This window comes from Myotis davidii, unplaced genomic scaffold (genome assembly GCF_000327345.1).
Source record: "Myotis davidii unplaced genomic scaffold, ASM32734v1 scaffold1314, whole genome shotgun sequence".
Lineage (NCBI taxonomy): Eukaryota > Metazoa > Chordata > Mammalia > Chiroptera > Vespertilionidae > Myotis > Myotis davidii.
Genome location: NW_006285250.1, coordinates 572,754 through 600,127, shown reverse-complemented (window position 1 = coordinate 600,127; position 27,374 = coordinate 572,754). Strand labels below are relative to the sequence as shown.

Here is a 27,374-nt window from a genome sequence, read left to right as displayed (position 1 = left end):
GCCAGGGTAAGACAGGTCAGCCCGGACCAGGCCTGCTTAGCTACTCTGTTAATTGTTCATGGGCACCAGTGAACACACCAACATCAGTCCAGAAGGAAGGTTCCTTTCCACCCACATCCCACCGCTAGGTGATAAGAAAATATTAGTGCATCCACTGTTGGCTATTTTTCCCAAGTCCCGCATTTAAGCAGCCTTGTCTCTTATTTTTGACGCTGGAATCATGGAGGAGAGTGATCTCCTGCTGGGAAACAGAGCCAAGGGGGGTTCAAGGGACATAGCTCAGGGAACCTAGGAGTCCGAAATGGAAATCTTTTAACAACTGTCGTTTACTCCTTCCACTTCAAACTTGAGATTAATACCCTGGCAACAACTCTATTTTCATTCCCTCAACGCACTGCTGTTAAAATTATGGTATACCCATATAATAGAATATGGGGCAGATCTTACACAAATGAACTAAATCTATGTAATCTATGCCCTGGAAAAAACAACAACAACAAAAAAACAACAAAGTGCATCATGGTGCATCTGTGTATATATTTGCATATATTTGAATATAGAGAATAGTGTGCATATCTAGATAAGCTTATATATACATAGAACATTGTGGAAGGATACATAAAAAACTTTACACCAGCCACCTCAGAGTGGGAGCCAACGTGATATATATTTCGTTGTGTTATTGTATATCCTTTGTTCCTTTCGACATTTTACCATGTGCAAGTATTACATGCTCCATTTTTTAAAGCTAGTTAAAAAGAAATAAAAAAATGCTGCTGCTAAAAGCATTTTCATCATATCACTAGTGCTCCATGCTCTCTCTCCTCTCGAATCCAGCCAACCACTCCCCCACCCCATCTGTATCACATTCAAGCTTGCCTTTGTTCTAGTCTCCAACTATCTGCTCCATCCTGCTCCTCATCGTAGGCTGCCATGAAGGTCACACAGCTGGCGTGATGGGGTAAGCATCCAGAGAATGAGTCCTCCTCTCTCACTTCCTAGACCAGCCAGCATCCTACTTGGCACTAACTGATTGGGGGGGGGGGGGGGGAGGTTCCCAGGATGACCCAGAACACCCTTTCCACGCTAAAGCTTTAGACCAAGTCAAAGGCAGTATTATTCTACACTGGGGTCATTAACACCTACAAATGGTACAGGCTAAAAATATGATGATGCCAAGAAACACTTAGATATTAACGGCGAAAGCTTCATTTTGAGTTATGAATATCATTAAGAACTCTGCAGGGAGAGGTGAAGAAAGACTAGAGACAGGTAAATGCCAAACGTGTTTTGCAAAAAATGAAAATAATGTAAGTTCTGAAAAATACAAATGAGTTTGGCCCAGATATTGTCCATTGGTTCAGTTAAAAAGTAGACACGTGATTATTTAGAAAATGACATGGTGATCACTAGGAAGAGGCCTGGGATCTCAAAGGACTAACCCTGCCAGGCTGTCCTGGTTCCATAACTCAAGGTGGGGAGGCTTTTAGATCAAGGAAACATAAGAGAATATCTGAATCACATCAAGGCTTTTGATAGACGCTTTAATAAAACCCTTGTAGAACATGGAGCAATGTGGGCTGGATGGATTAACTGACTTAATAGCTAAACCCCAGAGGTGTTCGTTAATGAACGAAAGACAACCTGGAGGAAGTTTTCTTGGAATATGTATGAGCGCTCTGTTCTCAAACTAATCCTGTTCAACAGATTTACTAATAACTTGGATAAAGATGGTGGAGGCATGGTCATCAAATTTGTCTATGACTACAATAAACAAAAAAATATTAAACATATGCATTGACAATCCTCCTCCTTTCTAAGGAGAAAGAAACATTTGCTTAGTATTGGGCATACTTGGTGTTGATAAGTCATTTGGTGTTTGTTGACTTGGAGCATCATGATGAGGGCTGAAAAAATGTGAGAGAAGCTTAACTGACCTACATTTGAAAATGTATGGAGCTCTCCAGAAAGAAAAGGATTCAGTAATGGGAAGAAGAATGGAACAGCAGCCTGGGAGGGGAGGGTAAGTGAGGAGAGCTGCCATGTAGAGGGAAGGCCGTGAGGATGGGGACCCTGGAGGGACATGAGCATCAGTCACCAAAAGAGGTTTTCAGGAAGGCTTTAAGAGTGTATGATGCAATGCTTTCTTTTGATTCCCCCTCAAGAGACCATCAGTACATATGTAATTCTTTAGTGCTTTGAAAAGGTTGCTTTTGCGTTTCTCTTGGATATATCATCAAGTTGTGATGGATCTTAAAGCAGAAATAAGAAGCCCCTGTTTTACTGATTAAAGCTTAGCAACATGGAATATACTATCTGTATTCCAAAGTAATTTTGTGTGCTAAAATTAGGGGGAAATTTTAACAAAATGAAGTGTAATATGGGTACAACCAAGGCCCCACATATGAGCATAGAGAACAAATTTGCAACAGGATGAGGAAGATGTGGCCACAATTTTCTTAAAAAGTACAAGCTAAAGTTGACGATAAGCTACCAATGTGAGTCAATAGGGAGATGCTGCAAAAGTCAATGAAAGTGCAAGGTATATTAATAGAGAATGGAGCCCCAAAGAAAGGGGTGAGAGTTCTCCTGCTCTACTTTGAGATAGTTAAACCATACCTGGATTAAGACCACACACTTTAAGATTAATTTGACCACACTCAAGAGAGAGTGGCCAACCTCAAAAGGGACTTAACCCTGTTATATTTGGAACAATCAAAGGAACTGGTGATGTCCAGCTTAGATACATTTATACTCAAGGGAATATGACAGCTTCCAATATCCTAAGAGCTGTCGGGGGGAAGAGCTGTTGCGTTAGCTCCTAAAACCTCAAGATATCGATGTACGGTCAATGAATAGGATTTATCTTATGTAGGGATATTTTGGCCCAGCATGGAGAATATTTTTCTAATAGAGGTCTCTGAAGACAGAATAGTTTTCCTTGGATGATAGTGAGTTCCCCATCACTTGATGTGTTCAGGCAGGAACTAGGCAATTCTTAGGTGAAGACGAGTTTAGATGCAATTGAAATGGAATTTTTGGACTGGAACTCGGATTCTTTTTCTACTGGAATCAAAGAATGAACCCATGGACAGAAAGTGGTATTTGAAGAATGAACCCACAGACAGAAAATGGTATAGCAAAGGTGGAAATTTATTGAAGAACAAGTACAGACTCCCACAGAACGGACTCCCAAGTAGGGAGAGGGAAAAGGTCCCACTGAGTTCTTTTTCCCTATGGCTTATAAAGACTGCAGATCCTGGTGCCTTGATATCCCTTCTAATTGGTCACTATTCCCTTGGACTGGTTACTATAGTAACTCCTGGACTCAAAGATTGAACCTCACATAGGACATGTGAGGTTCCCCTCCTCCCCCTCCTTCTTTATTGTTTTCCTAGTCCCTTTGGGCTTTCTTTTTCTCCTTCTGGATGAAGGGCTTCCTTCTCTTTATTTTGTAAATATAGACCTTTTGCTGTTCCCAGCTCCCTCATTCTATGGAAATGTACTTGTTGCAGCTTTTCAGCTCCCCTATTCTATGGAAATGTACCTTCTGTTGCTCTGCAGCCCTGGGCTTCCTCCATGGTCCCCTTAATTTCCAAAATTTCTCAAATTTCCTAAAACCCGTCTTTTTCACCTCCCAAAATTCCTGTTTCACAATGACCTCTGCCATCTCCAAGGGTCTGCAGTTGTAGTTTTGCTTTGACTCAGTAAGTATTGACTGAATTGAACTGACTGCTTTGGAGGATATATCTAGGAAGATAAGCAATGTCTCACCTAAGACGATTAGAAAGAAGAAAAGTCAGTGATGAAGTCAGAAATACCATCAAATCAAAGACTGAAGAGAAGGGAATGAGCAGACCCAGAGCCAAATTAAACTCTGCCTCTTCTCTGCTCAGCAGTGCGCACCTCATTCACCAGGTCTACCGTCCTTGCCCAGTGCAGGCCTGTGTGGGCAATTTTCCTTACCCTTTGCCCACTGGGTGCTCATAAAATCCAGGGCTCTGGATTGCTAAATTTCTCTGGACTTCTAACTTTTCCCCTTTTCCTTGCTTCTCCGACTCCTCAGTCTTCCTTTTTGTGTGCCCAGCTTGCTTTTGTCTTTCTTTCCACTAGGCAGCCTCTCCCTATTCCAGTGGGAACCCTTGCCATTCTTCTGTTCCTTGCACCTTAGCCTCAGAAGCTTCTATCACTACTAAGGGCCTGAAAACCAGACCAAAGATCCTACTATCTCGGAGAGGTGACAGATAATGGGCTCCATTGTGTCATCTCAGCCCATGGACTGTAACCTGGGGGCTGGACAGGCTTTTGTCCTATATCTAACTACACTGCTGACATTCCACAAACTCTAAGCAATGACTGCTCTTTCATCCTCCAGTTTGTCTTAAATGACTTGAACAATAGTGTCCTCACCTCTCCCTTGGGGAAGTTCCCATCAAATGCCCCTCTCTGTGCAGAAAGGAGTGTGTGTGTTTTCTGTGGGAGTTCCAAACTTTCAGTCTAAATTTCCCTCTGCCATTCGTAATTATGCCTCCTTCCATATTACTGTCAGTATTATTGACACTCATCAGTTTCTTCGACAAATAAAACGAAAGCATCCTACCCCTTTCTTTCCAGTGATTTTGTTGATGCCTTTCAGGCAAGGTCATAATTTCCCTTCTTGATTTTGCTGCTTATCCAGGCATAAAACTATGAGAAGAGAGAATACATCTTAAGAAAATAAGAAAGAATGAAATGATAATGATGGTAACAATGATAAAGATATCTTCTAAAGACCAAACCCAGATATCACAGAATTTCATGGGACTATAAAGGTTTGTGGGGGTTTTTTATTGTCATTGTAATTGTAGAGTGAACTATGCCAAGGGAATACTTGTGTAACGCACATTAAATTAGGATCATCATTCAAAAAACATTTATGAAGTACCTGCCATATGTCACTGTGCTTTGGATGGAAGCTGTTCCAGGCATAGTCCCTTCCCTCAGGGGTTTTCAGGTGAATGGGGAACAAAACAGTAAACAAATAAGGGCCGCAATATGTTCTCTAGGCGAGTATAGGTTTCTGCCAGTTAGGGAGGTTATAAGGGAGGGAGTGTCAATTCACAATGCAATTCTTCCTGATTTAGATCCTAATACTATACTTAAATTACAACTATTATTTTTTATTAATAGTGTTTGTGGTTAGAATGTTTTCAAAATAAGTCTCATCACAATGAGAATAATAATGTAAATATATGTTCTTCTTGTTAGGTTAGGTGGCTCAGGAGGCAGTGCAAGAAATAAAGAGTCCAGTGAATCAGAAAAGAAAGGAAAGGAAAAGGTTTATTTCTGCGTCCCCAGGAGACCCACATACCCCAGGGAGAGGGCACGTGGATTCACTGGATTCATGCCAACAGGGAGAGGGGCGCTTTTTTAATACTGCAGTTGGGTGAGGGGCGGGGACATGAGCTGAGGAATTCTCTGCTGCAGGGGATGGGCGGGGGTATGTGGATAGAAGTCAGTATCTGTGTGGGGGTATGTGGATTAAGGGAGAAGAAGCCGGTATCTGTGTCTGGCACGTTGATCTGTGAGAAATTCCAGGGGAAGTCCATTGTCTCATCACATGTCTGCATGTATCCGATCCTGGGCTCTCTCAGACCTAACACTTCTAAGTTAGAATATGAAAGTATAGAAAGTTAATGAGAGTACAATGTTTATCCAGCACTTGCTTAGAATTGCTGATCGCTTTGGCTTAGTATCCCCATTTCAGACACCCTGAAATGTTCTGCTGGAGAACAGAGAACCAGGGACTCTCATTAGTGGGTGCTTCACCTCCATTCATTCATTCTTTTTTATTAAAAAGTTTTTAATGATCTTATTGGCTTTATTCAGTAATTTATAAATTGGGCAGCATCTGCTCTAACATAAAAGGGAGCTCCCTATACACTTTCTTTTACCCATGTGTTCCATTAATATATTCTGAGCTCCTACTATGTGCCATTCTAGGCGCTGGGGATACAATGAAACTTGAGACAGACGAGGTCCCTGCTCTTGTGCAGTACGCACTGTGGATGAGGCAAGAATGAACAAGTTACATGAACAAACAAGATAATTTCAGATAGAGGTTAGTTCTATGAAGACAATTAAAAAATGGTGTTGCCGCGGTGGAGGTACACAGGTTAGAAAAGACATCCCTGGGATGGTAACATCTGGACTGAGACTTGAGGACAAGAAGGAGCCAACCAGGCAAAGATGTGGGGAGAGGAAGCAGCCAGTACATGGGCCCTGAGGTAGGACCTAGAGGAGGAATGACACTTGCTTCCAAAGAAGACAAGCTTTGGGAACCGTGAACAGGCCGGTGTGGGCAGAACCGTGCGAGGGAAAGAAACAAGCCCTTATAAACACCCGAACCCACACAGAGTAATACAATCGGGAAAGAGAAAACAGAAGAGAGATAGGAAAATAATGCACAGTTCGAGAAAGATCTTTGGGTCAAACGACTTCTTATGCCATGTGGACCAAGCCTGTTTCCATAAAAGTTGGGTAGATGGAGGAGCAGAAAGAAACTGACAAAGCGATGAAATGAGGATGGAAGATGCTGATTACAATGGTAGAAATGGAGACTGTGTAGTTAGGAAGTTTTGTCTGCAAATTAGAAAATACCTATCTTGCTGCTTAAGCAGTAAATACATTTAATAGCCTGGAGGTAGGTGGTTCCTGGTCTAGGGCAGGGACTCAGTGAGGTTATCAAAGACCCGGTCTCTGTGCCTCACCCTTAGCAAGTTGCCTTTTGCTGTTAGACTCATTTCCTCATGGTCAAAATCAGCTCCAAGCAAACTCTCCACATAATCATGCCAGGGCCCCCATGCCCCGTCCATGGGGAATACATGCACTCACAGTCCCTCCAGTGAATGTCTGAAATCAAAGCTAGCACCAAACCCTATATGTACTCCATTTCTTCTGAGACAATAAATTCTCACTCAATCATCGCAGATAGGTCCCTGGAAATGGCGACTTTAAGCGAAACAACGTATAATGAAACCACTCTTAACTCAGGCTAAGTGATAGAAACAAGAGTTAAGTTCCTATGGTATATTTCTGGTCACAAAAACATGACCAAACTTCTAAATAAAGACCCCCACATTTCTAATATTAAACATTAAAATAAATGTGAGCTGTACCACCACAGTAACCTGATAACTGAGCTGGCTCCTAAGTGACTAATAGGCAGGAGCATCTAATTTATGGAGAATCAGACAAAGGGATGAGACATGTTGGGTCAAAATGGTGTGAGATTTCATCACTCGCCTCAGAAGGGCCTCCGATTTAAAACGTATGAATTGTTTATTTCTGGAATTTTCCATTTAATATTTTTGGACTGCGGTTTACCACAGATAACTAAAACGAGGGAAAATGAAACTGTAGATCGGGGGAACCACTGTATGTAAGACCAGAAGAGAGAAGTAGAAGTGGCAGGGGAAATCTTCTGCCAGTGAAATCGTACAGCACTTCTGTATGCCGGGCTGGCCACACTGGGTCGCACTCGGTGGAAAGTGACAATACCTACCTGTCAGGCAGGCTGTGAGGAACAGAAACTGGCAGAGTGGGTTGTGAGCGCTTAGCATACCTCCAAGACTCTCTGGGGATGCAGAGTGTACACATTATAACCTCTATGTATTTTCATTTTTCTCACTCTTTTTAAAATACATACAGTTGAGCATATATTATAATATACACAATACATTAAACAATAGCGTCTAGATAACTTACACGTAGATACATGTGCATGTGTTTGGAGTGCTCACAAAATTTACTGCTAAGGGTCCAGATGTTTTTTAAAACAATTTGGAAACACCTTTCAAGGAACATACTACATACAAAGCACTTAGCCCAGGACTGGGCGTAGATGGAGCCCTCAACTAAGTCTGGCCCCTAGCTGCCTCTCAGATGTATTAGGGTTGCAATTCTCAATGGCAAGGTCAGGCATCTCACCGCCCCTCCTGAATCCATTCTCACGGTGCTGCGTATCATGTGCTCTTTTCTCGCCTCAAATCCCTCTCCCAGAAAACAGGATTACAAGCACCGTGCAATGCGCGCAGCCCCCCGGAGCCGTTATCACGCAGCCTCCCAACCCCTGGATTTCCTTCTCTTTCCACCTGCTGTCTAGCTTTTGAATGTTTGGAGCTGGTGGTCGCTTCCATGAAGGGGTGAACAAGGGCACGGAGGAGGGGCAGCAAAGCCAGGGAGGGGACTGGCAGCTCCTGAAGTAAAGCCCCTCGTCCCCCGGAGGAGGTTAAAACTTAAATGAGATTCTGGGATTTTCTGTGCGATTCATTTCTCCCTGTGACCCCTGCCTCCCATTAGCACCCGGGTTGGGTTAGTGGCACCTGCAGAGCACAGGTCTGAAGTCCTAGTTCAGACCTGGGTCCAAAAACATCCACAGAATGGCATTACTTCATCTCTCGGGTCGCATGATGGGTCCTGATTCCTTCTAAAATTAAAATAAATGTAGTGACAACTCTCCAGGTAACTGGTAACACCCAGTGCATCTGTCTTTGCAAGTACTCAAGGCTCTTTAAGATTTTTTCCTCCTCCCAGCATCACCTCTGCGATAGGCAAGAGACAACGACTGAGTGGGGCACAGGTGGAGAAATAGGGTCACAGGGTCACCTAGTGGCTCAGCTAGGACACACCCAGGAGTCCTGACACCTGATCGAAATCACTTTTCTCATCAAAAGCACACTGATAAAGACTATATATATATATATATATATATATAGCCCTTGAATATTATCCATTTCCATCGGTTATACTAGCTGTGAAGGCACTGTTCACGTATTTAATTTAACCTTTCCCCACCCCTCAAAGCTTTGGGGTTTGCCTTTAAAAACCCACGTTAAAGTCTCACTTTTAATGATTTGACCGCTCTCCTTTTGCTCCCTTTAAATGAGCTGCTGATAAAGGAAGAAGATTTGCCTAAGAAATAAGAAATAAGCCCCCTGAACACTGTAGGCCTTTACGCTGCGGCTGTCCTGGCTGGAGCCCCTCTCACACGAATTGAGAGATAATGCTAATGGAATTACATTGTGACTGGATCTGCCGCAGGAAGATAAATACCAAAGCAAGGCTAAGGCACTTAATCAAAAATAAACCCCCTACTTGCCCTGAAAAACACACACACGCACAGAAACCCGTGGCCTTGGTGTGCCCTGTATATCACTGCCTGGATGCTATACTCCAAATAATTCCGTTTACAGAAGGTCCTGCATGCACACATCTGAAAGCAAATTAAATTAGTAAGATTGGCCCTCCCAACACATGTTTACGGTGTCACAAATCACACCCTGGCAAACCTCTCAGAAGATAAACTGTCCCTAGATTCATTCAGGGAGATGATATGGAGCTTATCTGTTTTGTTTGGGCTCAATTTTAACAAGATAAAATAGTTGGACCCTGTGGTCTGCCACTGGTGAGGCTGCTGAGCGCACAATTGACATGCAGTGTGAGCCGTTATGGAATATAGAGTGGCCTGTGACAGCTGGCTGGTGGCGTCCCGCCCTCCCTGCTCACCCTGCCCCACCCAGGTTGGGTTAGTGGCACCTGCAGAGCACAGGTCTGAAGTCCTAGTTCAGACCTGGGTCCAAAAACATCCACAGAATGGCATTACTTCATCTCTTGGGTCGCATGATGGGTCCTGATTCCTTCTAAAATCTAAATGTAGTGACAACTCTCCAGGTAACTGGTAACACCCAGTGCATCAGTAAGAGCTTGTTTTATAGGTAGCAGAAACAGGTGCTGCCTCTCAAACAGAAGTGGGACTTAGTGGAAGGACCTCAGGGACTCACAGGAGTGGGAAGTTCTGGGGCATGAATCAGGAGGAGGCCCAGGGAGCCCCCTGCAGGAGTGATGTACCTGGTGCTGCTTCATAATACGCGGCATCACTCACTCAGGGACAAGGCCCAGGAGGATGGTCCAATGGGCTAAGTCTACGTCTTGTGTCCACCCTGGCTCACTGGAGACAGGAGGGTCTGTCCTTTTGGTTCCCAGAGTGGGAACAGTACTTTTTACCAAGAAAGTGCTACACAATAGGGGACACCCCAAAAGGAAAATAGGTGCTAATGAATAGAGGTTGAATGATGGGCACACCCAAACTGGCAAATGACTCTTATAGTAGGACTAAGGAACGCCTGCTTGGCTCCCCGTGTAGTCTGAGCATCAGGGAGGAAACAGTTTGCAATAATGAGAAGATATCTTGACCGTGAATCAGCGACCCGGACCTGCGCTTGGGTGTCTGCCCCAGGCAAGTCTGTTCCAGCTGAGGCAAACCCACTTCCCTCTGCCACTGGTCCAGGTTGACTTGTGTCTCCCTAAAATTCATGTACCTCATGTAACCTCCAGTATCTCAGAATGTGACTTTAATTGGAAATCGGACGTTGCAATGTAATTCGTTAACATGAGGTCATATTGGAACAAGGGAAAACGTGGACACACACACAGGGAAAATGCCATGGTCTCCATAATTGGAGTTATGCTGCCATAAATCAAGAAATCCCAAAAGCTAAGAGGGCGGGCTGGAATACATCTTTCTGTGGAGCCTTCAGAGGGAGCACCGCTCTGCTGACATCCTGACCCCAGACCTCCAGCCTCCAGAACTGTGAGACAATATATTTCTGTTAAGCCATGCAATGTGCGATACTTTGTTCCGGTAGTTCTAGGAAGCTAATGCACTCATCTTTTATAAGGGGAGTGAGTTGGAGAAGATTTGTGACTTTCTGAGACCTGAACTTGAACTTCCTCAGAGTCCTAGAAGTTCTTGGCAGCGCACTTTTAAAACCATGAGGCCAGGTAATCTGCAAGGTCCTTCTACTCTCTCTAAATTATAGTAAAGGCCTTTTTGGTTTTGACAAAAGGAGAGCTCAAAATGTTAGAAAGGATGTGCCAGGGACATTTTCTTCTCTGGCCCTGTGGATAGGCTAGTCCTGTAATTGGCCCCATGCAGATCTCCATACCGCACATCCACCCTACTGATGGCCATCGAGCCCTGGGAGAATGAGGCTCCTCATCCAGGGCCTGGAAAGCTGGCAGATGCTTGGTCTAATCCAGTGACATTTCTACTCTGACAAGTATATCCTCACTGGGCGTGGGGCCTGGAGACTCAGTCCCCTTCTAGACTCTGGTCATCACCTCGAGTTCCACACTGGATCTACCAGTCAAAGGGTTCTGTGACCTACAAGTCCCTTACCTTCCTCCATTGACCCCCAGCATCCAGGGGCTGTGTCCAATGCCTCATAGAACAATAGACACCAGTGGGAGGTGTATGTGATGTTTTTGTTTCTATCTTTACACAGAGAAAGAAGGATCAAGATGTCCCAAATATTGCGGGAGTGGGGGCAGGTATGGTGCCAGGCACGGTGCCAGGCCCGATCATGTGCATGTCAGCAGCCTCTGTGTGAGATCGTTACACTGTGGACTAATTCTTTATCGGTCTATCAGTCCCCTATGCCAGACTGACAGCTCCATGAGAGTGGGGGCTGCTATGCTCTCAGTTTTGAGTCCTCAGATCCAGGTGGATGAACCATAGCTGTTTCAAAGTAGAGTCCAAAGAGCTACCTTGTTCCTGAAGCCCAAATCAGTATAAAATCAGGAAACAGTACATTCCCAACATCCCCATCTGTCTGTTTCCTCATGGTGCAGTTTGACTTGTCCCTCTATATGCTGCAGACAGCTGTCATCCTGATCTATCAAAGACTGAATGTGACCTGAGGTTACGAGAGTAACAGGGCTGAATGCTCCTGCTCCAGGCTCATCTGGCCCCTCTCTGCACCCGTGCGGGCTCCAGGCCAGCGAACCCACCGTGGCCCTGCTTGGTCACTGCGCCAGGACCACCGAGAGCAGCGCAGACCTCTCCAGACCCCGTTGCCTCTGAGCTTGAGTGAACACAGCTGGAAACACATGTGCAGTGCCACAGAAGATTACAGCGATTTACAGGTTTCTCCGTGATTTATGTCCCTTTAATAAGGGCTTTTACGCTTTAATTAAAAAGTTACAGAAGTTGTCTTTACTTCTGAAAAATGTGTTTATGGTTGACTGCCTGGGTGAATTAAGCAGCGTCAGATCCCTGGCTTGGTTCCATGCTAGACTCCTAGACTCGCTTTCAGGGTAGAGGGAAAGGAGGTCAGTGAGAAATACCATTAAGAAGAGAGGCTGTGACAACTTTCATTACTTTTTGATGATCATGCAATAATTTTACATGATAAATCATCTCATTACATCTGCAAATTCAGAGGCAGAATCTAAATACCACTGTTCTAAAACATACACACACACACACACACACACACACACACAAACAGCACGGGGACCTGGTTTAAAGGGACTCACCTCTTAGTTGAGGAAGCAAAATGAAATTTTATGTTCTGTTGCTCATCGTTTGGTTGGTTCTCAGGTCACACTCACTGTGTGTGGTGTGTGTTGTGCAGGGCTTTCACCTGGGCCCATGGACAGCCCGGAGCCACCATCAGCATCTTCTGAAACTGGAGGTGGGCAGACTGGCTGACTGGCTGGGTTGGCTGCCCAGCTCTGAGGGCTCAGCTCGGGGATCAGGACGTCTTCTTCTCCCTATACAGGATTGTCATCCCTTGCCTTGCAGTCCCATTGGATATATTTTCAATATTCACCTTTAATTTTTTTCTATCATTCTTTGAATTCTTTGATTTATGCCATGCCTATCTCCCTCATTAGTATAGGGTTATCTCCTAAACAATCTCACCTCTCTAGCTCCCATTCAGGAAGAAGTTACTATACCATGATTTGTGTCCCCTACTTTACCATGAGCAGAATTGTTCTAAAATATCTAAATCACTTTATTCCACTTTTTAAATGAATATGTCTATCTCCTTCTACTAAATTGTAAGCTCTACTGACCATAATATGATCATTTGTTTTCTTCTATTCTACTAGACCTTAGGTTAGAGAATTGAGTCAACCATACTCCTAGTTCACAACACATTCATTCATGCATGGTCTCTCTCCATTCACTCATTCATTTATGCTTGCATTTATTCCCTTTATTCCCCACTCCCAAACTGGCTGCCACTCTAATGAAGTTAATGAGGTTCTAATGTTTATATGCAAATTATAAAGTACATACATTTTATGCACGTGGAATTTTATTTACATAAATATATAATGTCATATGCTTCATTATATATGTGTGTGTGTGCGTGCGCACACACACACACACACACAGAAATTTACTCTTCCTTATAAGTTTGGTAGAATGAAACTTTAAAACAATCTGAGCCTGGACTGACTGGTGTGGCTCAGTTGGTGGGATGGTCATCCAGTACATCACACCAAAAGTTTGCAGGTTAGATCACCCGTCTGGTCAGGGTGCACGTGGGAGGCAACCGACTGATGGATATATAGGGCAAAGAATCCAATGTCTGAGCTTAACTTTGGGGATTGGTAGGCAAGAAGGGCGTTCAAAGGAGTTGGATGGCTTTATGCTCTGAAATGTAAACTGGATCCAGAGCAGCTCTGACCAGACATGTCACCAGTAAGGAGAAAGAGGAAGATGATTTTACTGAGAGGTGTCTATGTGCTGGGCACTGTCTCTGTCTCTTTCTCTTCCTCTTTTTCTCTCTCTCCCTTCTCCCCACCCCATCCCTCTCTCTAAAAAAAAAAAAAAAAGAAAGAAAGAAAAGAACCCTATCTGAGCCTGAATTTTGGAGGCATAAGAAGTTACCATTCCATTTTTTTAAAATACTTGCTGGTATAATTATCTTTTCTAATTTTTTTTTGTACCAATTTTGGCACTTATTTTCTTTAAAATGTATCCATTACATCTATTATTACGTCTAGTATGATCCATAATGTGCTTATTATTCTGATCTTTGCTCTGTCTACAGTTATTTCTATTTCACTCCACACTTTATTTATTGCATCTTCTCTCTTATGTCTTGACCAGTATTTTCAGAGGTCTGTTTTACCAAAATTTTTTGGTTTTGTTCTTTTCCAATCTTTTAATTTCATGTTTAAATTTTTCTATTATATTTATTTTTTCATTTATTCTTATTTCTTTGGGTGAACACCATACATCTTTTTTTGACTATATTTTACCCTGAGCACATACCTAGTCCATAGAAGCTTTTTATAAAATGTTTATTGAATAAGTGAATTGTAAACACCTTGAGATTAGATAATGTCTCTTCCATCTTCATAGTCTTCAAATAACCCACTATACCACCTAGCACATGGGAGGCCTCAGTAAATACACCCTTCCCTAAAGGAACCCCCAGAGGTCATTTAATTGAGCTTCTGAGGAAAAATAAAAGACATTTCTGATAGTGGGGTAGAAACCACTAGTGGCATTAGCGACCCTCCAACCTTTTCTTCTTCCGTGGCAGAACCCCTCATTTTAGTGAGGCACACACCATCTGGAATCAAGGCCACGTGAATATGTTTTGGCCAATGGGATATAAGTGAAAATGGTGGATCCAAGCTGAGGAAGTGTACTTCTGGAAAGGAGATGTGTCTTTTCTCTTCTCCTTTCTTTGTCTCAAATTCTGGAATGTTGATACCAAGGTTGGGGTTCCAGACCAGGTGATGACCTTCTTCTGGGTGGAGATCCACATGACAGAGAAATGAGATGAAGTGTCTGGGTTCCTCCCAGCAGGACCCATCCATGGCAGCCTCTGAGGGATGTTTTCGGACTTCTCTGTAAGAGAGAGGCCTCTTCTCTTGTTTACGACACTGTTCTCAGTCGTTTGGTGGGAAGGGGCTTCTGTCACATGTAACTGAACATATTAACTGATTACAGTAGCATTAGATTAGTGACTGACTCAATGGGTACATGTTGACACATTTCTAAAGCATGTCCTTCCTCACACAATACAGACCTAAGACAGGAGATGTTAAAATCCCCATTTCACACCTAGGAAAAGCAGAGAGGGGGCCCAGACCACGCTCATCTCTCATTCTTACTCAGATTTCAATGCACTGCCCAAATTTACCTCGTCTAAACCTCTTCTAAACCAACTAGAAAAGGGCTCATCTCAAGGGTTCTTATTATAGAACGCTCTAGTGTTTCTCAGGTGACTTCCCAATAATTTGTAGCCCCCCACCCCCACCCCCCGGTTGCCTGGGAAAATTTCAGGTAAACCTCGCTTTTTCAGACTCTGGTGTTCTCCTTCTCAGACTAGACTCTCTGGCTAACTAGGCAATCAGGTTAGCAGTTCTTTTCAAGAAGCTCAAACACAAAACAAAAATACAAAAGCTTTGTCCACTCTATGTAACTAATGACCTTGACTCTAAAGTAATGCTTTTCTTGGTCCTCCGTGAGTCGTGATTTGGGGTCCACGCTCAGCATGACTTTGCATATTTCAGAGCAAACTTCATGGATGATACCTAGATGCTATATAACTATAAAATCAAATGGCCATGCCGCCTCTGTCTCATTACCAGCTTCTTTATGTCCTTATGGTCTCTTTGCTATTACCAGGGGCTTCTGGGAGTGTTCTCTCTTAAGTGGTATCATTATCAGTGACCACCATCAACATCAGCCTGGATGGACCCCAGATCCATACAGAAAAGAGACAGATTTGTTCTAGGTCCACACAAGGGCTACAACTCCAGGACGCCAGGGTCTGGATAAATAAGGCAAAGAATCCAATGTCTGAGCTTAACTTTGACTTTGGGGATTGGCAGACATGAGAGAGGTTCAAAGGAGTTAGGATGGCTTTGTGCTCTTAAATGTAATCTAGGTCCAGAGCAACCTCTGACCAGGCATCTCACCAATAAGGAGAAAAAGGAATAAGATGATTTTACTGAGAGTTGTTTATGTGCCAGGCACTGTGCCAGGCATTGTACCTGGCACCTTCACATATATCTCTCATTGAATCCCAGGTTCAGTTGAAAGGCAGTACAGTGCAATTACTAGCTATGTGATCTTGGGTGAGTAACTTGTGTCCATGAGATTCATGTAAAAAGAGTTAAAATCATTTTTACTTAATAGGGATGATATGATCAAGATATTCAACAGTGCCTATCACATAATAAGCTCTCAATGACTACTTGCTGGCTATTATCATTAATCATCACAGTAGACTTTAAAATAGGCTTTATGATGTCCATTTTGAAGTTATGGAATATAAGAGTTGGAGACTTAAAATAACCTCACAAGGTCAACTGTTAATATATAGAGGAACCAGAATTCAGTTCTGGGTTCATCTAACTCCAACCTCCTTGCTCTTTGCCCCAGTCATCTTCCAGAAAGCCAGTCCTCCCCTAGCTGATTGTTTTAGACACCATTTAGCACTCCTTATGAAAAAAGCACTTGCTCTCAGGGTCACTAATATAGTTAGTAGTTATGCCACTCAATAGAAATGTACTGTTGGCCTTTGAGGAGATGACAGCTGCTCACAGGACCTCTCCCCTCTGACTCAAAATCAACTAAGATATAGAATTGGACAGGAGTTAAAAAGGAATAAAAATATTGTATTTTTTTAACTGGTAAGATAAAGGGCACAGTTTAGATCCAAGACCAACAGAAGTTTCCTATTCTTTCTTTCCAAGCCCCAACTCTGGTGTTCACACACAGGGAAGATTCACACACATGTACCCAGCCCTGGATAGTTATCACGGGCAACAAGGGCATATGAGAGAGCCCAGAGGTATGGGAGTCAGTCTTGATGCAGATCCTGCCCATGGGGACACAGGGACAGAGAATGTCGCACTATCATCTGTCAGCAAGAGGTAGAAAGATGCTTCTTCCTGATGCTATCAGAAAGTGTTGGTACAATTCTATGAGCCAGAAGAAACATGGAAAGAGAGAAAATCTCTCCCCTACCATAACCCCAAATTCCCAATACATATGCTCATCAACCACTTACAACCAATCCATCAATACAAAATAAAAGAAATCCCACCAGTACCCAGAAAAGAGCTGTTAGCCTCAAAATGAAAGTATCAGAAATGTTTTCCTTTCTTTCTACTCCATGTTTTTACTCTTCTCAGAGCTACTCTTCCTTCAAGTAGCTCCCACACTAACACGATTGGTAGTTTAAATGTCTCAAAGAACCAGCACAGACCACTGGGATCTGTATTCTCTCTTGGAAAAAAAAATCAAATGGACTGTAGAGAGTTTGGTGGAATTAATTCCACTGTGGAAAGAGAGGAGCCAAGCTGCTTCAGTCTCTTGGTTGTTAAGGTCACTGGAATCCGTGTTGGGAATTACTCCCCTGTAAATCACTTCTGCCCAGCTACTCTGTGGCCCTGAGTTGCAGATAATCCAGACAGTGATTGTGTCTGGTCTCTGAGCAGAAGCTTCACTGACCTTCCCTAAGAGTATTTTGATACCAGCTGTGGCTGCAGGAAGAGGCACAGGAGCCCAGCCCCATGACATGCCAGCTCTGTGACCACCTTGAAGCCAGGATTCAGCCTTTGCAGGTAAACATCCTGGGTAGAGAGGCCCCTGCTGAAAGTGTCGTCTCTGCCACAGGAGAGGCCCTCATTCCCCCAGGCTCAGCTCATATAGCACATGGGCAGGCAGGGCCTGTTTGAAGACTTGGCAGATGGGATAGGCGACTGCCAAGTGCACTCGACTCCCAGCTGTGAGGCTGGCCGGAGCCTATTTATAGGTTTTCCTTGGTTTTATACTTTTTATAATATATCATGCCAATTAGTCCATCATTGGCTACCAATTCATTCTGGTTGTGGGCAAATCACTTAATTTTGAGCTTTAGTTTCACACAGTCCTCAATTAAAGCCCTGTATGAACTACCTATTGATGAGTAAATTGCTTGATCACTCCAAACCTTTGTTTCTACACCAGTATATGGGGAACACTAATGTGTATTTTGCAAGGTTGTGATGAGGATTTAAAAGGTAACATATATAGCCCTAACTGGTTTGGCTCAGTGGATAGAGTGTCGGCCTGCGGACTCAAAGGTCCCAGGTTCGATTCCGGTCAAGGGCATGTACCTTGGTTGCGGGCACGTCCCCAGTGGGGAGTGTGCAGGAGGCAGCTGACGGATGTTTCTCTCTCATCGATGTTTCTAACTCTCTATCCCTCTCCCTTCCTCTCTGTAAAAAATCAATAATATATATATATTTTTAAAAGGTAACATATATAAAGTGCACAGCAGACTATCTGATTATATTAGTTTCTGATGGGTTATCTGCCCAGCTGTGTCCATCACTGTGCACCATCTCTGCAGAGAAGTTCCCCTGTGTTTCCATCTGCATGGTCCAGGATACCATGGTTGCCAGGATACCTGAATCTAGTACAACTCTGAGGTCCAGAGTGGAGGCACCTAACTGAAGGCAGGCCAGTATGAGTCCCTTCCCCCAAGATTCAGTATTGGATGGGGGCTGAGAGATGGGTCTCCCTCAGGACAGAGGACCCTAAACACCCATGAGCTCTGATGGAGACCATGCGCTCTGCAAGCAGCTGGAGAAGCTGGTCTTCAAATGAGGAGAAGAGTGGCACATATACAGAGAGGAGAAGAGCCAGAATTCAGCCAACTTTCCAGTCCCTGCCCCTAGTTCATCTCTGCCCTTGGGCTCCATGAACTCACACCCCAATAGCCTCATCATTAAGTTCCTTTCTTGTTAAATAAAGTTAGCTTGAGCTGGTTCTTGTTACATGCAATTGATAACAATCTTAATAATCTGGTAAACTGTTGTTATTCAATAAACAGCAAACACCAATTTGTGTAAAATGAGAGAAATGGACAAATAATGCTTGATTCTTCCCTATGCTCCTGCTCTCTGACTTGAAGCAATTATTTATTGGGAATCCCATCTTATTTATATCTCCTTCCGTAACAACTTAGACCCATACTTATCATTATTCAATAATTCATTCATTTGATAAACTGTCTCTATACAAGGGCAGGGACCATGACATGCCTCTATTTCTATGTATAGATGGCCACTCTCTCATCCCCGCCCCTTGGCCAAGACCTTGCCCAGACCAAGCTCTGCTGCAGCCACTTCCTGGATCCCAGCCCACGAGGTCCTGCACTGCCCTTCTGTCCCAGCCTGATGGCCCTTCTTTGGTTGACTCCAATCAAGGCAGCGCTCAGCAGCCCAGCCACAGCACCAAGAAAAGGGGACTTTTAAAAGGCAAGCTCCCTGGTGCTCACAATAAAAATAGCTGAAGTTCGGGTCCCACACTGAGCACTCCACAGGAATCATCTCATTTAATTCCCACCACAACCTCTGAGATTGGCATTGTTATTATCCACGTTTTACTGACAAAGAAGCTGAGGCACTGGGAGGGGAAGTAATTTATTCAAGGGCATGCAGCTAGGAAGTGGCAGAGCTAAATCCCAACCCACGCTGCGTCAACCGAGGTCCACGCGCTTTATCTCTTAACCAGACTAGACTGTAGCCTTCGAACTAGGCTTAGATTAGGTTATGTGCTGCACAGATGAAGCCATGTCTGAGTGGCGGCTGAGAGAGTTCAGAGAAGGGATCCAGGATGGGCTCATAGAGCAATAACCAGAGGGGGTTGGGGGACAAGGAACAGCTGGACTTTGGCCCTGGAGAGTGGGTAGGGGACATGGTAGATAATGGACAGTTCAAAGGCCCAGAGGTGTAACTATGCACGGAGGGCTAGTTATAAAGGCAGATGACATCGGTAGCTTTAGCCAGTTCTGGGGACACAGGAAACCAGGAAAATAGTTGGGATTTGGTTTGTTCATTTGTAATAGGTTGGATTGTGTCCCCTCAAAAGATATGTGCAAGTCCTGATCCCCAGTACTTGTGAGTGTGACTTCATTTGGAAATATAGGCTTTGCAGATGAAATCAAGGTAAGATGAGTCCATACTTCATTAGCATGGGTCCTAATCAATGGGACTGGTGTCCTTACAGGAAGGAGGAAACTTAGACAAGGAGGCACAGGAAGAACAGCACCTGAAGATGGAGCAGAGACTGGAGCGATGCAGCAGCCAGCCATGGAGCACCAAGGACTGAGGGCCACCACCCGGAGTAGGAGAGCGCCTCCTGTAGGCTCTCAGAGGGTGACGCTCTGCTGTGCCTTCATCTCACTTCTAGCTTCTAGGGCTGAGACAATTTCTATAGTTTTAAGCCACATAGTTTGTGAAGCTTTATGTCAGCTTGTGAAATAATAGCAATATAGATACATATATAAATATAAACATATACATGTACATGTACATATACATATACATATACATATACATATACATATACCTCTGCCCCCAGTTCCTGGCACAGAGCTCCTAAAACTCTTGTAATTCCCTAGGTGATAAGAGTGCTCAGAGCATCTTTTGTCCTGTTATTTAGCCTTTGCCCCCTGGTTGCTGACACAGGACTCCTAAGTCCCTTGGAATTTCCTGGGCAATAGAGGCATCTTTTGTTCTAAAGGGGCAGCTCTCAGTGGGCTCCTGGATGGCTTCAGGATGGGAGCTGGTCACCAGGAAGACCAAGCCCTGATTAGAAGCTTGGAACTTTCCATCCCCATCCCCTGGAAGAGGAGAGAACTGAAGACTGCATTAACTATCAACCCTGCCTACGTGATAAAGCTTCTGTGAAATCCCAAAAGGGCTTCCGGGTTGCGGAAGGTGCTGGGATTGCCTCCTCCCCATGCCTCCCTTTCTGTATCTCTCCGCCTGGCTGCTCATCTGTAGCCTTTATTATACCTTTGTATTAAACTGCTAAACATAAGTAGTGGTTCTCCAAGTTCTAGGAGCCATTCTAGCAAATTATCAAACCCAAGGAGGGGATTACAGGAACCCCAATATATAGCAGTCAGTCAGGACAGTGACAATGGGGACTTGTGTCTGAAGTGAGGGCGGTCTTGCAGGACTGAGCCCTCCACTTGTGGGATCTGACGCTCCCTTCAGATAAACAGAACCAGAGCTGAAGTGAGTTGTAGGACACCCCACCGGTATCAGAGAATTGCTCGATGTATGGAAAACCCACACCTCTGGCGTCAGAAGTGAAACTGTGGTGTGAGCCTAAATGAAACCATGTTGAGTTTTGCTTTAGACATAGCCCTGGGAAACGAGCAGTCATCATCAGAGGAACCTCCCAGAACTTGAGCAAGTCGGGGGTAAAGAGAGGGAAGTTGTATTTTAGCAAGCTCAAGCTTAAACGGTGGAAACTGCTGAGGCATCAAAAGAAAATGGGCTTTGAAGTAAAATTAGATTCAGTCCAGCCCTCGCTATGCTTTCTGCTTCACCCTGCAGACCAGGGGACAAATTCTATCCTCACTTCCATCCCCCCTTCCTCCCCCCACCTCCCAAATGGTCTGAAGGCTCTGAACACTCGGCCCTTTCTTCTCTACCTCAGTTTCCCCACCTGTAGAAATGGAGATGACAGTGCAGCCTGCTCCCTGCTCAGGGCCCCTCAGTCATCCCTTCTGTCCCCCCATCCCTTACACCACCTTTCTCCATGTTACTTTCCACCTGCTGGCCGAGTGTGTGCTGATTTGCTGGTTTCTGTGTATTTTGCTTCACTAGCATCCAGCTCCCAGAGGGCAACCATGTGATCTGTTCACTGGTACAGCACCACGCCCAGATTAGACCTCAAAACGTGGCAGGGGTCCGACAAATACTTGAAGAATATGGGACTAGTGTGGAGTGAAGATTAAATGAGATAATGTATGTAGTGCATCTATTCCATTGGAAGGACTTAGTATGTGCCAATCCTGTCCCTTATTCATCCCTGAACATGTCCGACATTTCACAGAGAAATGTTATGCATATGAGAGAGGGACATGTGTTCTGTGCTTTGGATGACACATATGTAAAGTCGAAGTGATCCCACCTCATATATCTATTTTAAAATTTTGTTCTGTTTTCCACTTATTTTAACTGGAAGATATACTTCACCTTTTAAAAAAATGTCCTTTATAAATGTATCTTTGGTGAACAATCAAAGTGGCCCAGGCCAAGGTCAAATGTTACTCTCACATGAGCAAGGTCCCTTCTCCCTGAAATGAACGCTATCTTCCTTCTTCATCTGGTGGGCATGAGGCTCACAGCCCCCCAGTTATAGCCAGGCTTGCTGCTATGCGATACATGTGTTTTTAAGAATCACCACGAAGCACACAATTGCAGAATGAAAACCACAGAGCTTATGGGAAAGATGGGGTTAGAGGCATAAACCCCATACTTAAAAGAAGAAGAAGAAGAAGACTCCCATAAAAATGGTAGCTCAATTTTACACCTGTAAAATGGTTTTAAAAATTCACAAATACTATGGTAAACATGGTACTTTATCTGAAAGTGTCCCAATGCTTGCCTGTGGAAATTGGCTCCAGAAAGGTTGCAGCTTGTGAGTTACTGTGACCTTGTGTAAGGAAGGTGATCTGGAATCCACAGAAAGTTGTAACAAAGGATGTGAATGGGTGTGGCTCAAAGCATGGTGAGTGAACTTAGGTAACAGAAGTGTTTAAGGTGTGTGGTATGCATTCTGTACATTTCTATGCTGCTTGGTTAGCCCTGTACTGTTGTTTGTGTGTGTTTTAATCCTCACCTGAGGATATGTTTATTTTCCTTTATTTCTTTTTACTGATTTGAGAGAGAGGAAGGAAGAGAGGGAGAGAGTGAATGATAGAGAAACATCAATGAGAGAGAGAAACATGGATCAGTTACCTCCTGTATGTATCCCAACTGGGGACTGAACCTGCAACCTGGGTATGTGCCTGACCGGGAATTGAACCTGCCACCTTTTGGTGCATGGGACAATGCTCCAACCAGCTGAGCCACACTGGCCAGGACTAGCTGTGTGCACTTTTCTGCATTCCCCCAGTGTTTCTCCCAGGCTAAATCACACATGAGTAAACGTGAAATTTGTGGTATGCTCAAATTGTTCCCTACGACATCAATTGCATTGGAACAAATTTGCATTTCTGAAACAATCGCTATAGCAGAACTGACTGTCGATCCAAACTCACACAGGGAATATTCAATAGAGCTGGGCGTAGTTTATGCTCAACAATCCTGATCCGCCTGGCCATGTCTCACTTTCAGCCTGAGAGAAGACAGGGAAGGGGCAGCATCTGAGATGTGGTAAAAGTTTCATTAACCAGGAAGCAATTCAAAACCTCATATATTTAGAATTAGTGGGCTTCAACTTTTAGAAGAAGTCAATCACAAGAAACAAGCTGATATATGGAAGTTAGCCAAGTAAAATCAAGAATGCGTCCTGGAATGAGATTTACCCGTCCCCTGAGCCTTCCGCACCTGTGGTCGCGTGTAATAAAAGTTGGCATTTGGAATGGGGACTCTGAATCGTGATCCTGAATGCTTTCTGCATCACGAATCAAGAGTAAACAGTGCTCAGTGTGCAAACAGCTTAAGGAAGGAAAACAGACCAAAGCCTTTGAAAAGGAGGTTAACAAGAATAACCAAAACAAGGATTCTTATAATCCACTTAACCAGAAAACCCATTCCAGTTCCCAGAGGTTGGCCTGTTCAGGCCCACAGGAGTCGTGCCCTCCAAGCCTATAAGATGTACCACAGCTTAAAATTCTGGAGAAATTGCCTGGGTGGTTTAAGTTGTCCAGGATGACGCTGCCTCTCTGCTTCCTTCCACTAACCCTTGATCTCTTCCTGCTTCACCAAGCAGGATCGCACAGAGCAAGCAGAACAGCCAGTGGCTACAAATCTATATTGAGCAGATGAAGAATCAAAGGAAAATGTTATAGATGGAAAGATGGGTAGCTCTGAAGTGTAATAACCAGGCTTAGGGGATTGGAGTTTTATTTTATTTTGATAGAAGAACCTTAATGGGGCCCCTCGCCAGCTGTAAGAGCCATGATAATAGTGTAATGGAAATATTCTTTGAGCCTATGGCTTCTTTCAGCCAAGAAATGCATCCTCACCATCATCACCATCATCATCACCATCACTATCACCATCACCACCACCACTACCATCACCATCACCATCATGATTATCATTATCACCATCACTATTATCACCACCTCCAGCATCATCAATATCATTATCATCACCACCATCATTATCATCAACATCACCCCATGGATTTGACAGGCATCTATCAGACCCCATGCTGGAAACTGTAACAAATCAGCTGAGCACATGCTGTCCCTCAGAGGTATGCAGTACAAGGCAGAATGAAGAGTTCATTCATTCATTCATGTATCAATATAATAGAGGCCCAGTGCATGACATTCATGCACTGGCGGCAGAGGGGGGTGGTCTCTCAGCCCATCCAGTGCCCTCTCACACTCCGGGACCCCTTCAGGGATGTCCACCTGCCTCGGAGGCGGGAGAGGCTCCTGCCACTGCTGCTGGTCTTGCCAGCCGAGAGCCTGGCTTCTGGCTGAGCATTGTTCCCCCTGTGGGAGCGTACTGACCACCAGGCGGCAGCTCCTGCGTTGAGCATCTGCCTTCTGGTGACCAGTGCACATCAGAGTGACCAGTTGTTCTGCCTTTAGGTCTATTGGCATATTAGCCTTTTATTTTATAGGATTAATTCAAAGGTTCTTGGAACCCTACTCTGTATTAACCTGGTAGGTACAGACAGAATGAAAAAGACATAGCACCTGCACACAGGGAACACCCAGTCCAATGGCAAAGGAGAAACAAAGGACACGCATTATAATTTAAGTGCCATAAGAGAAAATTAGTTCAGATTCTTTTTTTTTAATTTTTGTAGTCAACACTTACAGGTTTATTTTAGTGCCTTCTTTTGTGTTATGCATATTTCCCTAACCCTTCAGAACAGCAGAATGATGTGCGGGGAGCTTGTCTATTAAATATACCAATTCCTGGGGCTTGCTCCCAGAAATTCTGGTGCTCAGGGGCTCTGCTTGGACCTGCTTATAAGAGCTCCCAGCTGAGTCTCACACAGCTGGCCTGGCTCCGGCTCTGGCGGGGCATCCCTTTTGGGAACCGTCCTTGGTGCTACTTTACTTAAACATCAAGTTTGGCTCCTTCACTCCATCTTGTATTACATTATGTGTGATATACGTCAGCTTCTTCCCCAGGAATGTAAGCTCCTTGATGGCAGGGTCCTCTCTCACTCATGTTTGCATCAGTGAATCAAGCTTTACATGTGTGTTCAGTGGGACGGCATTGCTTGCTGAGTGGGGTCAGGCTCTAGGGAGGTGCATGTTGTATGCACGTGTGTGTCTGAGATGTGAACCTTTGTTAAAAGCAAATCTCTGCATTTGCTGTGTCAGTGTGATTTACTGTAATGGAAGCCAGTGCAGCTTGAGCAGAGGTCTTGCCTTGAATTGGAGCGAGGTTATGGATGGGCAGAGCTGCCCAACACTTTCCTGAGAAATACTTCAGTGCCATCCTTAGCTAATGGGGCTCGTTTCACTTCCATGTAGAGGCCACTGTGATTTCTCCTGTGGAGTGGTACTCGCAGAGTACCCATTGGTCCAAGGTTCTAATTGCCCAAGAAAGCAATAGGTAATTATCCCCAGCCCCCTGTCACTCACCCCCACATCCAGTCCTCACCAAGACTGCCCAGCCTCTCTTCTCACTGTGACTTCAGTCTGTCTGCTTTGGTAAAGGCCCTTCCAGCTCTTGTAATAGCTGGTAACTGGCCTTTCTGCCTCCACTCTGGCCTCTCATGTTCCTGTTGCCCCAATGAAGCCAAACTGATCTTCCCAAAGTGCAAACCTGAAGCAGTCACTCCAATGATGCCCAACCCTCCTTGTCTCCAGGCCCAGTTCAGGGTCAGACCAGGCCTCACTCAGTGGCTCACAACCAAACACTCCTGGTGGGTCTGACACTGCCCCCCTTCCACCTCATGGCAAGTGGGACTCATCACACTTTGATGACAGCATTTTTAAAGTTTTATAGAAATTGCTTGTTTAATTAAATATCTATCTTCCCTACTAGACTTTGAATCCTTGAGGGCAGGGCTGTCTCCCCCGTGCCAGGTCAGGGCTGTCTCCCAATGTCAGGTCAGGGTCTGACACAGAGTAGGGGACCCAGCAATGGCTGGTGGAGGGGGATGGGGAAGGACAAACTGCCCATTTCGAGACTGTGCCAATGGCTCCCCTCGAAGAATGTGGGATGCTCTTGATGTGACTGTGAGCCCCGCAGTGTAAAGCCCCACCCTTCCTTCAGGGAAGGCTGACAGAACTGTGTGCTCATGGGAGGCCTGCAGGGATGCACTGCATCAGATTAATAGATATGATTATTATCCCTATTGTATAGGTGAGCAAACAGCGTCCCCAGGGTTCAGTTGCCCCCGGCCACACTAGCTGTGGCAAGTACCAGAGCTGGGATTTGAACCCATGACTGTCTGGCTCCACAGTCTGAGTTCTTGCCATCTCTGGGCCGCCTCCCACTGGCAGTGGGAGGAGGAAGCCTATGGCGGATAGAGGGGCAGCTTGGATCACATTGTCGCTACATCCCGTAGGGCCTACACTCGGTGAGCACTGGTTTTTACTTCCCTTATATGGTAAAAAGAGAGATGCCCATTTCCCCCCCATTCCTGCAGACGAACAGACGGGTGCTAATTTGGTAAGTGCAAATTGTCTGGCTCCGGTTCCATCCACCATCTGCCCGCTTGAACTAGTGAAACCAGGGTGACTTGTAATTATGCCCAGTTCTCTTCACAAGGTCCTTCCATCCCTTCAGATGAGTTTATCCTCTTTCTATTTTAAGAAAGAGCTTCACATAGCAAGGCATTCATGGAACATGTCCAAGTACCAGAGTAGAAAGTGATATTTGAAGCCAAATCAATCACACAGACAAAGCCCTTGAACGAGACGCCGGGGCCCTGGGCTGGTCCCACTCTTCCCAGAGAATTGCTGAGCCACAGGAGACAGTCACGGCAATGTTCAGGGCCTCAGTTTCCCCTCCAGGGCACTGGCATTCGGAGCCCTCACAGGCAAAGAGAGTGGCACTTTGCTGTCTGTGTGGCAGGCTTGCTCCTACTGCTGCTGCGGCTGGTGCTGCTGCTGTGGGCAGGTGTGTAGAGGGACCGTCCCCAACTTCTCATCCTCAGCCTCCAAAAGAAACTCTTCCAACCCCACAGTAAAGACTCCCCTCCTCCCCAGCCTGCTAAAAATCCGAAGCTGAATTCCATCTTATTCGCACCACAGCTAGGATAGAGCTACTTGAAGCTCCCCTTCCCTGCTCTCTGTAACAGCCTCCCCCAACATCCGGCCCCCCGCCAGGTTTTAAAAACTAAAACTTGCCGAAATGATAAAAGGGTCAGAAGGCTAAGGGAAGCAATTTACCCAGCCCAAAGCTATCATTTAACCCGGCCTTCTCATTCTAACCCAAAGAAGTACTTTCCATTCATTTACCTCCGGCTGTCTCCTGCCACTTCTCCCTCCCGGAGGCTGCACGTCTAGGGGATAAGGCCCCTGGCAGAGGAATGGGTTCCCCTTCGAGTGGGGGTGGCACCTCTTGGAGAAGCAGAAGTT

General features: G+C 44.8%; 1 long non-coding RNA gene across 1 annotated transcript; it reads right to left on the bottom strand.

Annotated features, from left to right (window-relative positions):
- Window positions 1-5,292: 5,292 nt before the first annotated feature.
- Window positions 5,293-20,729, bottom strand: LOC107181859. The gene is made up of 3 exons (XR_001512573.1): window positions 20,719-20,729; window positions 10,587-10,588; window positions 5,293-5,375 (listed from the first exon to the last, which is right to left on the bottom strand). It is a non-coding gene; the product is annotated as an uncharacterized LOC107181859 (long non-coding RNA).
- Window positions 20,730-27,374: the final 6,645 nt, after the last annotated feature.